This window comes from Corapipo altera, unplaced genomic scaffold, assembly GCF_003945725.1.
Source record: "Corapipo altera isolate COAL_440 unplaced genomic scaffold, ASM394572v1 48b, whole genome shotgun sequence".
Taxonomy (NCBI): Eukaryota; Metazoa; Chordata; class Aves; order Passeriformes; family Pipridae; genus Corapipo; species Corapipo altera.
The window spans coordinates 16467733-16478841 of NW_020884884.1; the positions used below are offsets into that span (position 1 = coordinate 16467733).

Genomic DNA, 11109 nt, shown 5'->3' on the forward strand with positions numbered 1-11109 from the left:
ATATTTGTCATTTTTTTACTTTACAACCCATTTCAAGAAGTAATATTCAGTTGAAAATCAGACATATCATTGATGTGGAAAAAACCAACATATTCAGCTGTGTCTAACGGAGATCTTTTTCAGACTTGCATCTTGGTAAAATCACCTGTACAGCTTACAGCTTCCTGTTTGTAGGACTGTAGAAACCAAGATAGATTACAAAGGGGAAGATCAGTATTCTACCTTGTCCAACCTTTGGCTTTTGGGCTAAATATCTATTTGCCTCTGCTCGCAGTAGATTTTCTTGAATTTTTGCTTTGAATAAATCTGTGGTATTGATTTTTTTTTTCTTTTTTTCTGCTTGAGAAAGGGTGTGTTCTTAGGAATCTGATAGGACTTTCTCTTGCCAGTAGGTCTGGTGTGTTCCTGGGCTCACATATGGGCTTTCCAATTTGCCTATAATTAGTTCATGTTTGGCTGATCGCTAGCACTTCTTTCAGAGGAGTCCCACCCAGTTCGTTGTTTGCATCCTCGTAGTTTTGATGTACAGAAGAGTGGGACACCAAGTTTGGGGGTTTTTTTTGTGTCTGTTATAACACATGAAATGTGGTACCAGATCTGATTAGTTATCCAGTGACCATTTTCAGACATTTCAGAGATGAGTGTAAGGATTTACACTCACATGTGACGGAGCATGCAAAACTTCTTTAAGGTTGAAATTTCTCCCTATACCTGGGGAGGGAATAGTTGATTGTTGTCCTGCATACTCAGAGTTAGTGTCTTCCAAGTTATTTTAAATCAGTATAAGGTTCACCTTGAGCCATTTTGACCCCAACAGAGACACAGAGCCTGAAAGATTTCAGTGCCGAATTTCCAAAACACCTGCATTATGATGCAAGAGTTAACTGTTCCCTAAATGAGAACGAGAAGACTCCTCCGTAAACTAATCCAGTGTCTGGGAGCAGGTGTCCAGAAAAACACCCACCCTTCCTCAGAGATATCAGATACAAGTGTATTTATCCTTCCAGACTGAGATGCCCAGTTAATCTGCTCATCCATGCAGACAGTAATAAAGCCCTAGAAGAGACAGATAGTCACAATAAATGAGTCCAGGTCCTCCCTGGAAGTAATCTGGGCTTGTTCCTTTGAGGTCCAGGTGGTGAAAAAATTTTATGCCATCTGAGAGTCTGGTCTGTAAGGACAAGTAGCAATATGGATATGGATTTGCAGACTTCCTGACCAAGAAAATGTTATTTGCAGTCAAAGAATTGCATATATTTGTTAGCAGTATCTTTCCATGTGGACTTGATGGGATTTAATATAATAAAGTATGCCTTGGGCTACGTAAAAGAGGGAAGTAGTAGTAGTGAGCATCTTTAGACAATTATCTTCTATTATTATTTTAATATCATCTGAATATTACCTTTTATGAATGTGACCACAAACATTTTGCTTGTTTGAATAGTTACTTTTATTAAAAGGTTTTTGTGGTGGTTTGAGACCCCCAAAATCCAATTCTCAAGTCCAAGCCCCCCCTCCCACAACTTGCCCCAGTGTGAGATGGGTTTTCCAGACATCACACAAGACTCAATATGGGGGGAAAGGGAATTATATTACAATAACTGTACAAATAAATATTACAATACATATTATACATAATCTTAACTATCTCTCCTATGATAAATCAGTATTTACAATGGATCAGTCTCTTCTCCCTCCAATAAAAGTCCAGAAGGGAAGTCCTTTCCACGCTCAGGGCAGCAGCCTCTCTTCTTCCATGCAGCAGCAGTAGCTGGACTGTTGTAGCTGGATCTCCTTCCATTACACACAAGGGGATCTCCTCTCCCCCCTCTCTTCTGTGGACGGTGATGTCAGGGACAAGCTTGCGTCACTACGTCATATCACGGGCATCTTCATGATCGTCCCTTTCCTCAGGGGATTCAACCCTGAGTCAGAATGTCTCGGGCAGCTTTCAGTTGAGAGCCTTTGCCTCAAGAGTTCTATCAGAGCTCCTGTGCTCTGTCTCAGCTGCTGCCAGCTTGGCAGCAGCAGTGTGGGGGGGGGCAAGGTCACCCCCTCTGCATTCCGTCTGGCCGTCCTGGTCCAGCTCTGGGATGTCTTGAGCCTCTTAGCTCCTCTCTCCGGTGCATGCTGCACTCCAAGACTTCTCTCAAATAGGAGTCCATCTCCTTCTGTTCTCTAGGAGGTCTCAGAGGGGCTTGGAGAGGTTGTTTCCGTTCTTACCCCAAAACTCTCTTTGCAGAGCTTAGTCCTGCTCTGTAGCCGGCTCTCTTTCTCTTTCAGACAAGTCTGTGTCTTCCTGCTTGGCTGCATGCTTCTTTTGCTGCTCCTTATCTTCTTCTGGGTCTCTACCACTGTTCTTCATCAACTGCTGCTCTGCTGCCGCTTTTCAGTATCTCCTGCTGCCCACTCACAGTGGAGAAAGACTCTCAGCTTCTCCCAAACGGGCTTCTGCCCCTTCTCCTGGTGGCTCTACAACATGGCCACTTTCTTCCCAACAACTACAGCATCACCCTTCTTTTCCGGTCTGCTTGTGATATGTTTATATTTTGCAGGAGCGCTCATTGGGTCCACATCAAGTGACAACACCCCCTTGGGAGTTACCATTTTTTTTAACTCCAGGGGGGAAACTTCTTTCCCCCCACCACAGTTTTATATTGGCCCAGGAAATGTATTTTTTGTAAGTGTGTTATTTTTCCCAAGAAGTGAAATCCCCATGAAATGCAACTGATAATTTTATTTTTGAGCCATTTTCATAGGGAATAGACATTTCCTTCTAATAACATGCCACAATCTGATTCATCATTTGCTTCTGTAATTTCACCAACAAAAGGCTTTTCTGAATAGTTTTTTTCCTTTTTTTTTATGAGGATTTCATCTTTTTTTCGATTCCTGCTGATTAAGTATGATTTCCTAAATTATAGCTTTTAGGTGCATAATTTTTAGAATAACTCCTAAGTGTTATGTCTTCAGTTCTACCTTTTGTTTCGGATTTTGATTTCCTCTTATTATTGTTACTACTGTTATTATTATCACTGAAAGTGTGTGGGATGCTCGGCTCTCAGGAATGAAAAAGGTTAAACATCTTGCAGCCTGAAGACCAGATTTTCCCGACTTTTTCTTTGAACTGATATTTTTTATCCCTCTTGGGATAATGTGTTTTCAAAATGAATGTAATATTTTACTAGTGTTTTACATGGTATTTTGCAGGAAAACATCATCTCGTTGCTCATGCTCTGGGCCAGCTGGATGCTCCTTGGAAGTGAAGGTGAAGCCATGTATTTGTGGTGAGCACAGCCCTTAGCCTAAGCTAATCACCAGCCCCCTGAGAGGAGGGATATGGGCTCATACACAGCCTTAGGTGTCTGTGTGGATGTGGGCTCTGCCTGCCTGTGGCTCTATGAATGTACCCACAGCCAGTCTGTGGCTAGCCCAGGTGAAATAGGCTCAGTTCTGCTAAACTGGAAACTATGGTTTGTCAATCAGTTTTGGAAGACAGAACTGCAAAGGTAAGTCAAGTTGGAAGACCAGGTTTCTCTTGGCTTTAGGAGTCACCTGGAAGGATGAGTGATGCATGAGTCTTCACTATGGAGGGCCCAGATCTCCATCATATCTCGCACTACTGTTGGTGCAATGCCTGGGAGTGTGAAGAGGAAAATATTCTACTCTGTCCATGGGCTCTCCTGATCCAGCTTTTCCCTGTAATTTAATGATTCATTGAGTATACAAATGAGAATCAGTCATCTGGAGACTTTATGCTTTCTATGTTTGTTAAATTATATCAGAGGCTGCTGTATTTCCAGCAAGGCAAATGCCTTAAGGCTGTAAGCTTCATTTACAGAAGAAAAACAATGTTTTAAAGCACTGAAAAATAATCTGAGCTTCATTATTTTTAAGGTAACTACAGACTATGCAGACATCTAGGTAGATATCATTTCAACTTTTTTAACAGATTTCTACAATGAACACCTTGCTAATTATACAGTAGTTATCCAGCATTAATGAAGTTATACACAATGAGATTTGCAACATTAACTTTTAATCTTGTTTTCTGTAATGATTTTTCTTCCCTAATGGAAACACATGCTTATCTAAGCAGGTTTTTTGACCATTATTTTATAATTAAACTATGAGTTTCTCTTGTTGTAACTCCAACCTGAGCAGGCACTAACAGATCTGGAAAGAGTGGATGAATTCTTAAAGCTCTTTTAAATTTCTAACCTTGAATAATTTGTCTCTGATGCTTTTCTTAATTATAATCCATTCAGAATAAAAGAGGATGAATTTTTCCCCTTGAGCAAAGCCAGGATAAATTCTAACGTATCTGCTCTCTATAAAGATTTCTTTTTGATTCTACCAGAGTGAATACTGCATCCTAAACTACTTCATCGTTCATTAGTGTACGATTATGCCCGTATTCACTGGTATGTGCTGCCTGCTTTGAGCCATTCTGGTGATGCAAAGCAGCTGTAAACTCAATTTAACAGCCTGGTTAATCCAGGTTTACAGCTGTTTTGTGTGGCTGGTGAGGAGCGATGTGTCTGGGGTGTACTGGTAAATCTGGCCTGTTGAAAAAGAAAGAATTTGCATTATTATTTTATTACTTCTCAAACTGTCTCTGTCATAAAGTAGCCTTTGCAAGTTTTCTTCAGGTAAGGCCTGTTTCTTCACTTTTTTGCATAGCTTTGTCACATTCTAATCACAACAGAGGAAAAACACATCATAAAACTAGAGTTTAAATAAGCAATGTATTAGAGAAATATATAGTATTAGAGAGCATAATTTAGTAATTATTCATAATTATGGCAGAGATTATATATGGCAGAGAGACTATATTATGACACAGGAAAAGAAGTACAGATTTTCCCTGTGTAGCAGCAATCTCCCTGCCTGAAAATCACTGACAGCCTGTACTTCACCCTCGCAGCCTCAGCCTCCAAGCAGGTACTAGCTCATTTAGATGGTGCAGAACCATGGAGGTAATTAGATGGTCATGACACACCATGAGGATTGCACCTTTTCAGGTTTGTCTTACCTCTTTTGCCAGCGAAGTTGTCTGCGCAGCTCCTGAAAGTGATGATGTTTTTCCACCCAAACTCTCCTTCCTCATCCATGATGAACCCTTAAGGAGAGCCACCCTAGGATCAGTTGACAGAGGGTTTCAGTAGCTGTCTCTAATCTGACACCACTGAGCTGTTGTCACAAATATCGGTGTGAGAAGCTTCCCTCCAGGAAGGACAGTGGTGCTGGTAGGCTGAATTTACATAAATCCCTTCAAAGTGTGACACAGTTTGAAAGACAATTGCAATTAAGTTTCTACTGAAACCAACCGAGTTCTGTACTTTCGTGTTTTCTCTTTCTTTCTGTGACCTTCTGTGCTTGATCAGGGCTTTACCATGCTGAGTTCCCTGCCCTTCTCGCCATACCATTTACAGGCCTTATTCTCCATCTCAGTCTTTTGTTGAGTCCTCTCTCAGTGGGAAAATACATCTAAGCAAAATATGACTATACCTAAATCCAAACCAAATTCAGAATAAGTAAGCAAAAATTTAAGAGCTTTTTCAGAATTAAATTACTTAAAATCAAAGGGAACTGGCAACAGCAGTGCATCTAGCTCAGCTTGACCTTGATATCACTATGTCTGGGTTTCTTCAATGCCTGTTTGCAACGTGGTTCTTGTTTGCTCTCTCCCATTCCCATTTCTGAGTTCAGCTGAAATTCTAGGGATTCATCAGAGCAAGTCATCATCAAACGGAAACTTTGGTGCATGAGGGAGATGCAGATCAAACAAAAAGCTTGGCTCATTGGGGAGAATAAAGAAGAGTATTTTCTGGCTGCAAGTGCTATCATGCGCAATGCTGCTGTAACTGGATGCAGAAATTAATGTAAACATAAAGTATTTAATTTAGATTATCATGATGGGAAAATTCCATAAAAATTGATCTTTCTCTGGAGATATATTGATTTACATTGCCTCTATTTTCCCAACAGAAAATCTTTCTCTAACAATTGTTTCCATCAACCCTTTCCATGCTTTTTGCAATGAACAAACAGCTTTAAAATGCAGAAGTCTTTTATTTCCAATTAAGGTAAAACAGAGAAATAAAACATGGAAATATTCAATATTGTCTCTGTTTTGCTTACATCTCGATGGGCTAAAATCTACGGAATGCCACACTTTATTGGTGCATGCCAGTTGAAATGGAAAAGACACTTCCAGTGGGTTATCTTAAGTGATGGACTGCTGTAAAGTCAGATTAGGCTGAAATCAGGCTCTCCTCCTGTTTCTCAGTGTGCAAACAGACGGAGAGGAAGACAGGCCCTGCCTGCACAGGTGATCTGTCTCCACGCACCAGCAAGAAAATGGCAGTAAGGACAGCAGGCACTTTGGAAAGAAGAGGTTTGCTCCCAGCAGATCAGACCAGAGCTGACATCTGGTAAGAGATGGGCACTCAACCAGACCATCATGCAGCTGCCCATTGCCAGTGGCATCCTCAGCTTGTATTTCTGTCTGTGCTATGATCCCACTGCAATCAGGGACCATGAACATCTAAGGGAAATGGAGGAGAAAATGGAGAAAAAAATAATGTTTACACTGTTAAAAACTAAATTGAATGAGTTTGTGTCCTTTTCCAGAGCCATGAGTATGAAGGGCCAAGAAAAGCACCCCATAAGGAAGTCTCTTGGTAAGTGCATCCCCACTGTAACCAACTATACCATGGCAGCCAGAAAGGTCATTTGGCACCACCTCATGCTTTTTTTCCTTAGCTGCCTTTTGAGATTCACCAGCTGCAGTACTATTACTATGCAATTCTTCTTCAGGCCAATAAAAATCATAACCATTTTCATTTTCAGCAATTACATTGCCATCAGTGTTGCTTCCAGTGCTTTTTAACCTTGCTGAACCATTTTCTTTTGATGGAAATGGTTATCTCTCTCTGTACCTCCACCAGACAGTAACTGCCTTTACCATTTTCTCTACCCTCTATTTTTTGCAATTTCCTTCTCACTTGATTAGGTGCCATCAAAACTCTCAGATCTAGGTGAAAAAAGAAATATATTGAAAAAAGAAAATCTCCTCTAGAGCCATATGTGAGTTTCATTGGCAACCAGGTATTTGGCCTAAAAAAGATTGATCTCTAAATTCAGTTTGAAATAAAAGATCCACACATTTCTTCTCACACTGAAGAACTACTTCTCTGGCAGCTCTTCAGGGTGGCTAGTTCCTATCCTGCACTGTAACTCGAAGGGTGTATTCCTAGTTGAAAGTTTTGTAAGGGAAAAGGAATCCAAACAATTCTTTTGCACTATGTCACAAATATTTGCCTCTTACATCTAACTTTCCTGTCACAGACAGATCAGTCACTCACTGAAAAGCAGAGAGGAATTCTCCCTGCGGCCACTCCAAGCTGAAACACATACATTTGTCCATCAGAAAATCCTACCTTCTTTCCCTTTTTGCCTGAATGCTCTGCAAAACACTTCTTTGACTCTCTTCCACTACAAACAAAATAAAAGCATCTAGACACCTGGCTGTTTCTGGAGAACCAGGTCTTTTTTAATCTTCGTTTTATTTTTTGAAGTTATTCTTTAGATCTGATTTGAAATGCTGGTTGTGCTGGTTTAAAAGTTAACCAGCAGGGGAAATGAACTTAACTCAAAAGAGAGATTGTAAGTCAGAATAACAATTTAATAAAATAATACAATAAGCACAACTACACAGACAAGCAATTGGTATCAACCCACAAAACCCAAATGTACAACCTGGCACCCCAGGGCACAAACACAACAGTGCTCCCTGGGCCCCCCTTGAGTCCAAAGCAAAGGGAGAGGGGAAAAAACCTGCTGGTGGGAGAGCTGCTGCAGTCCAGCTAAAAAATGGTGATTGTAGTCCAGCCGAGGGTGGTGGTTGAACTGCAGTCCTCCTCTGGGTCCCACGAGTGGAGAGAGAGGCAAGGTTCTGAAACTCCAGGTTTATATATTCTCCAGCTCAGGCAGCAATGCTTAGCCCCTCCCCCAGAGTGGGGAATTCCATAAAAGGATGTTCAGTCCTTCCCTCAGAGTGGGGAATTCCATAAAAGGGTGTGAGGGTGCTCAGTCAGGGAATTTCCACAAAAGGGCATGAGGACAGGAGCATGGGGGGGGGGGGGGGGGGCACCTCGCAGGCCTCTACTGACAACAGTTTCTGGGAAATGGCATGGAGGGCTATAGAATACACAGTTTTGGGCTACACCCATCCAATGATGAATCAGTCCCAGCTGTTCTAACTAGGACACTGGTGGAGAAAGATGTAACTGTATATGTCATATAACTGAATAAACAGTTTCCTCAGACAGACTGAAAGAAGGGAGTTATATTTTCACCAGTACTTTCAACAGTAGGACAAGATGTGCTTCTTGGTCTCAGAAGAACCCCGGTGCTTAGCCACAACACCTTTCCCTTAAGAATGGAAAATGTGGCCAGTGCTGGCAACACTGTAATGTGTCAGGTATTAAATATGTGCATGAGTTCCAATAATACTGTCAAACATGGTGGAATGTAGTTGCACGCTTGTAGACATCATACTGTCTGTCTGTCCTGACTAGGACTGTTTGAGGGGGAGTGTAGCCATATGCGTTTGGTATGGCAATTCAGACATTTGAAGCATCCTCTCTGTGCTTTCTGATATCTACAAAGGAGTGGTTACTTTCTAGGCTTCTTTATGAAGACACCTTCTTCCAGGAAGAATTTTTCATGAGAATGTCTCATCCCACTCCTTCCTTCTTCTCCCTAACTCCGTCTACTGTCTCCTACACAGCATGCAGCACTATCCACTCTCTGTTTTGGTCCAAAGCTTATTTAGCAGGTTGAGACCCAGTTCCATGTCTGGAGAGTAGGACTGTTTTGCCCCAGTGATGCTGACAGGCAAACTGGTGTTGCTGTTCTTACAAAAGCAGTGCAAACCAGTTGGTTTCCTCCAGGCAAGTATTCAACAGACATGATGACAGGCCCAGGAAAAATTTTTATGTGTCAGGAAGGTAAACATTACACGCATCCCAGGCAGCTCCCTCTTTCTCCTCCCTGGGCACATGCCAAGGTTGTGTTGCAGCCTGCTAAAACACAACCGTTCAAGAGTTTTTTGCCCTTCTTGCTGCATGTTGCAGCCATTTCATAGCCTGATGTGTACCTCCTGTGTTTCCAAAAGCCAGAAACAATTAAGGGCTTGTCTCTTTCATGCTGCAGCAGATGCAGAGAGACTTGTGTTGTCTTTTTACAGCTCTGGTAGGAGTTCTGTTTCTCTGCAAGCAAAAGCGAGAGGAACACCCTGCAGAGGGAAGGATGGCACTTTGACTTGTTTGAGGGTTGGCAACCAAAGGTGTTGGTAATATAAAAAAAAGCTTTACATGTTAATCTAAGAGAAGAAAGTTTCTGTAGTACTAATTTGTCCCTGACATGCTTTATCTTACTCTATAAATCTTAGTGAGGGATAAAATTTCTGAAAGTCATGATGACCGGCAATGAGACCTTTGCAAAAGACCTACTCTATTTCTTACCAAATTATAAAAGTTAATTGTGTGGAGTTTGAGACTTAAAAAAACCTCTGCATGTCACAATAGGAAGTACCAAGAACTGTACACAGTGGGAAGATTGAATCCACAGAAAATCACATTGCTGTCCACATATGAGTGATTGGTGTCATTGGGATCATGATTCCTTTCAACACAGCATGCCATGTGGAGAAGGATGAAAGGCACTAAATAATTTCTAGGGGTTCTCATCTGGTTTTTTTTTTGTTTCATTCCAGAATTTTCTATAGCCACAGAGAACATCACATTTTCTCCAAGGTAATTTTAATAGTTGAAATAAAGGGTAGCTAGAGGTTTCCAGTAAGGAATTCCTGATTCCTAAAAACATTAATTTTCCACCATAAAGTTCATCTTCAGGTGTTTTTTCCAACTAATTATTCTTTATATTATTAAGAAAAATGGTGTTAGACAATTTTGGCATTTGCACCCTTTTAATGTCTCATTTGGCATCATTCTCTCCCACAGCAATAACCTAGAAAATCTCTACATGTTAATGAAAACTAGCCCCTGAGCTACATTTGTCATTCTACACTAATTTCCTTTGCAATTATGCTTATCTTGTGATATTAAGAAACACAAATATGTTTGCAGATTTCTGTGTGGAATCGTAATAAACAGACTACATTTACCTCCCAGATAACATCTGTAGCTTGATGTGAAGTCCTCGTCTGTTTGCCATCATCAGTTATACACTAAGACCTAGCTTGGAGCCTGGCCCAAGGCCTGCTGATGTCAGTAAAAATCTTTCTAATTATCCTGTTGATGACCTGTGGTATGATTCAGGAATCAGCAGCAGGACATGTTAAAGCCCCATGGGTATTACATGTTACATCATATACTTTGTGTGTCCAGAGCTTTGCTCTGTGTAGGGCTGCCATTTCTCCTTGCAGAATAAGACACTCCTTTCTCAATGCAGATTAACTGATGCTCTGAAGCCCTGAATAGATTAAACTTTTAGTGCCTAGCTCCTCGCTAATACACACTCCTAAAGCTCTCCTGGCATTGCTAACATCAAGATGTTCCTTTTCTTGAGGATTTTAATTCTTGCTACCCTCCTCCAACTTACCTGACTAATTAGTTTGCATTTTTGCTTGGTTGAATGTAATGTGGGGGTTTTTTTGTTTCTTTTGGTTTTTGTTTTGTGGGTTTTTTTGTTTGTTTGTTTTCTGTGGGATTTTGTTTGTTTTTTTGGCTGTTTTCTTTTTTTTTATTTATTATTATTACTTTCTGCTAGTTTTTCAGTATTGCTTGGGCCAAACTTTTCTTCACCCTCACAGGAATCCAGGAAAGTAAGAATAGCATTTGTAATTCCTTTTAGTTAATTTTACCAACATGCATCCTGTAAGGGAGTAATGAAAGAAAAACATATGACATATACTCCTAACTTTCATCTAGACGTAGTAAAGAGATGACTGTGTCATTGCCAATATTTAATACTGAAAAATATCTTTAACGATCTGGAAAACTGCCAGGCTAAATCGAATGAACTAGACACCATTTTTTCAGAAGAGGATTATATTATCTATTATCTTAATGGAGATAT

General features: G+C 40.7%; 1 long non-coding RNA gene across 1 annotated transcript; it reads left to right on the top strand.

The window, feature by feature from the left end:
- The first annotated feature begins 6651 nt into the window (after positions 1-6651).
- On the top strand, positions 6652-10826 carry LOC113946338. Its single transcript, XR_003527398.1, has 3 exons — positions 6652-6686; positions 9785-9824; positions 10801-10826. It is a non-coding gene; the product is annotated as an uncharacterized LOC113946338 (long non-coding RNA).
- Positions 10827-11109: the final 283 nt, after the last annotated feature.